Below are 4,655 nucleotides of genomic sequence, written 5' to 3'. Positions count from 1 at the left end.
AAGTTTTAGTATTTGCAGCATAACCACAACGTAAAATTTACAATCTCAGTAAACATATTACATAAACCAATTTAGATAAGCGCCGCAAAGGCTGATGTACTAAATCAATTACATCTATACATAGACACATCGAGTCTGTTATCTACGGGCATAGTTATATCTATTAAGAAGTCAGTAGAAGATAATGCAGTCGGAGTCAGCAGTTATAGCAACGGCTTTTTGAATTAGGAGTGACGCTTTTGTGGTTGAAATAAACAGAAAGATGAAAACAGATTGCGAATTCCATCTGAGCCCACTCGTAACTTCAGACTAACAAATCTAGACCAATATAAAAAATTATTTGAATCTTCCAGCACCCCTTAAGAACTTCAGTGAAGATCTAAAGGAGAGATCTGAAGTAAAGATCTAAAGGTTATTTTGATGCACGGTGGAGTGTTCTATAGGATTACATCGGGTCTCTGAGAGTATGCGACGATGCTGGAAGTGTGACGAATATAAACACACTTTTGAAAGCGCACATCTTGGGGTGATCATAGAAATGAACTGTTGGAATGATAAGAATTCTTTACTTCAAGATACTGTTTTACTACTTCTCTTAATAAAAGCACATATACCTGATGCCCTAAATAATATGTTAGAAAGCAAGACTAGGAGTGGTTAGCAAATCTAAATAAATACTGCATTTTATAAGAAAGGTAGTAGTGTTAAGTGTTTAATGTTTACTTATTATCTATGCTTCCAGATTTGCTGTTGTTTCTAGCTGGCTGAGGATTCTCGGTCAGCTAGAACAAGACAAAGTGTCCGGGTTATTGCTGTGAAAGAGTCAAAAGTTCGCAAGTATTTTTAAGAAATATATTATTTAGTAGAATATGCACCTTTACATAACTAGCTCATATTAACACTACAGTGGAGAAAAATATGAAAATGCCATTCAAGTAGTCTGTTGTGCTATTAGGAACGGACAGAGGAATGAACTACCCAGTTTTGTGAGTCTTCTGTCTGCCTCTGGCATTCATTATATGTAAAAAAATCCCCAAATCATACAATTTTGTCGATGTCTGAAAAGAATGAGATAATTTGTTAAAATTGAATTTTTGAAAGAATTTCATAAAACATAAAGAATTAACATACTTAAATTTGTTCTGAATTAGATTCTCAGTATTTAAATTATTGATTACTACAGTTGTCTTAAATATTGAAAACAGTATTTCAGTGCACATAATGAGTTGAATTAAGACTGTTTCGTATATTTAAAAAAAATATAGTTTCTTTTTCTTTTCTCATACTAAAAATATTAACACATTTCAAAAATTCACTAATTTAATAAACTGTTTATTAATACACGAAAAATGTTAATTCAAAAGAGTTAAGTAACTTTAATTCCTTCTCATAAATCTTTCTCCTTGATTTCTAATTAAGTACTTGAATTATACAATTTGTGGTTAAATGTAAAAATATAGTAATTGTTCCTTATAAAAATACTCTCTGACAATTTCTACCGAGGTTTTACGAGGAAAATTATTGCTACAAAACTCCCTTTAATATGGAATCACTATTTAGTTGTGTTATTTGGTTAATTGATTTTAAAAATGCCTACACTCTCTACTTTAGCAGTAATGCCATAATGGAAGACCTTTAAAAGAAAATTAACTTTAAATATGGAGAAAACTCTACAAATAACAGGTAAGGAGCTGATTCATGGTAAAAGAACCAAAAAGAAAATTATCAATGCTCAATGAATTCACCCATTGATTCACCCATTCCCAATGATGGGCTTAAAACAATTTTACTGCGATGGAGTACTCTACTCTAAACAACTTTTCCTGGGATGGAGTAATCTTTTTTAATAACAATTAAAAAAATTCTTATAATAGTTTCTTAAAATCTATTTACAAAGTAAAAACAGTTCAAAACCTAAACCAATTACATATATATTCGTAATTAGTTAAAATAAAGTATAACCTATATGAACTAGGCAATTTAAAATTTATAAAATAAAAAAAAATTTAAAAATGTAACAAACTAAAAAAATTGCTCTAAAAGAATTTTCTTTATTGCTCTTGGCTAATAGTGACAGTACACTGCAAAAATTAAAATCAAATTGAGTAAGACCAAATTAAAATGATGAAAAACGGTTTAATTGAAGATGTTTTAATATCTGTTTGTTGCTAAAATCTTCAGGAGGTGGTCAGCGAATAACTGGTACTTCATCTAGCTTCTGGTATACAATACGTACGTTTCATTCTTCTTAACTTATCAGATGCATTTTAAATTAAAATGTCATTTAAAATAAAATTATAATATATAATTATAAAGAATATTATGCCGCTTACATTTTGGAAATCATCCATTGGTGGACTTCCATATCATTATTAAATATGATTAAAATTTTTTTAAATATTAAATTTAATAAAAAAATATCGATGTGTTTGTAATATGGGGTTTCGATCCATGTGTAACCTATAGAAGATGCAGTAGTGTTAATCTCAATTTAAAATTCTACTTCTCCACATTTTTCATAGTATTTATTATCAAATTCTTTCAAAAGTTTTAATTTTAATTATTTATATGATCTTCCTGTTACGGTGATTCGACATACATACATAGGTACCAAAAGTACTAAATTCTTACTCACCGACTTTATTTTGGAATGAATGATTTCAAAAATAAACACATAACTCTAAACAGTACCAAATAATACACCTTACGTTTACATTTCGTAATGTGGCTATACTCTATCGCAGTGGTTCTCAACTTTTGACTAGCGCGTACCATATAAACAAAAATTGAAAAACTTTTAGTACCACCACTACATTGTGCAATAATTATTTTGCAGTTTCTCAATAGAAATATTAAAAAAATATTCTGAGGAAATACTGAGGAAGTCTTTGATTACCATCCTGCAAATAACGCATGCTTAGCTAAGTGGTTATTTCGCTTCTATTCAGATATAATATTTGCAGAGTAGTACATTTTATAATATAAGTAAAAGCAGGGTACACAGTCTTTCGTTTAGATCTTGTAATACTGGGTATTTCAAGAAGATTCCATGACCAAATGAATCTTGAATGGTTAGTTGTAAGTACAAAGTTTCAAATTAAGAATTGGTTAAAAAACAATATGGACTAGAAGACTTTTAAATTTTTGTGGCTCTTAGCAGAATTATTTTTACACTTTAATAGACAATGTCCGAAACAAAGCTCTATCTAGTATGTTGCATCTCATATTTCACTGAAATTCCTGTTTGAGGAGTGAGGATGGAAGATTCATACCACTCAAAACTTAGACTGAAAATCATTTTCCAAATATTTGATTAAATCACTTTTGTTCTTACAAAAAGGAAATAATTAAGCCTTATAAACTGTCATATAAATATAAAATTAAATTTCGTGAAATTTCATGTTTTGCCATTTCTACAGCTGGTTATTTCCAGCTAATATGATATCAAGCCAATCTTTTTCTTACGCGAAAGGTATCTTTTAGGAATAGTAATGGAAAAATTAACGTTCATATTTTGACAAAATTTACACGCGTTCTCCCAAATTTTAATTAATAACATCAATAAGTTTTATGACATAATGACGATTTTAGCCCAAGCGGTGATATATCTCAAAATTCATTTTTTTTCTGTGTTACATTTGTGTTCCAATTACTTTCCAAATTGTTGACACAAATGTTATCGCGATGCATTTTTTTAAACAAATTAAATAATGTAAGGCATAAAGGTTCCTTGCTTTGTGGAAAAGCGACGATGCCTAGAGCTACAAAATTCTTAATACACGTAATCCTTTGCGCAAACATGGGCATCTCGAGGCCCAAATTTTCGAATACGTTTTTTGATTTATTTCATGCTTTATACAAATTTAACGAAACTTTGTTTACTGAAGTCATCAGTTTGATTGCAAGAAGTGGCAACACTGTTCGAAATAAACCATTGTTTCGACGAAAATGTTTACAAATTCGAAAAATAGGTTTTAATCCACAAATTCCGATATTTCATAGCAACATGTTGTTACTGCCTCAAATGGAATACTTATTCCTTTCACGCTTCAACGTCTTGCCATTCACTAAAGTGTACGATATTTAGCTTTCAGACGTTTTCATGTTTCTGTCATGAGTAGCAAACCGAGTGATCGAAAAGCAATAACCGCAGTTCTTAAAAATACTTTTTCAGCGTTTTAATTTAATTAAATAAAAAAAACATTTAAATCCAGACATGTCTAATTTGAAATATTGGATATTTTTACGAAATGAAGTTAGGTGAACTTTCTAAAATCATTAAACACAATTAAGCACAATTAAACAAATTTAAAAATAAACTTCAACAATTTCCTTTTTACGATAACTCTTTCAGGCAGCTCGCCGCTCGAGCGGTTAATTTTCAAAGAAATAGTATAGCTAAAAAAAAGTGTGGAAATTCGTAACACTCTATCGGGAATTTTGAAGATATGTAGTTCTTAAGTAATTTATGATTTTACTCTTGAATTTTATGTGGCTTAAGGGTGAAGAAAGCGATGCTTAATAATCTTAACAGTAAAGCTAAAAAGAGAAAGAGCACACTAGTAATTCGCGATGGTCAGAGAGAACATAAAGAATCTTAAAAATAAAGTCTGACGCGAAGTCAAAATCTGAATCCTTTCAAACTTCTTTGTTTT

The sequence above is a fragment of the Stegodyphus dumicola genome, chromosome 8 (genome assembly GCF_044657685.1).
Source record: "Stegodyphus dumicola isolate Sdum_Otavi_A_Nest chromosome 8, ASM4465768v1".
NCBI lineage: Eukaryota > Metazoa > Arthropoda > Arachnida > Araneae > Eresidae > Stegodyphus > Stegodyphus dumicola.
This window is presented reverse-complemented; position numbering follows the sequence as displayed.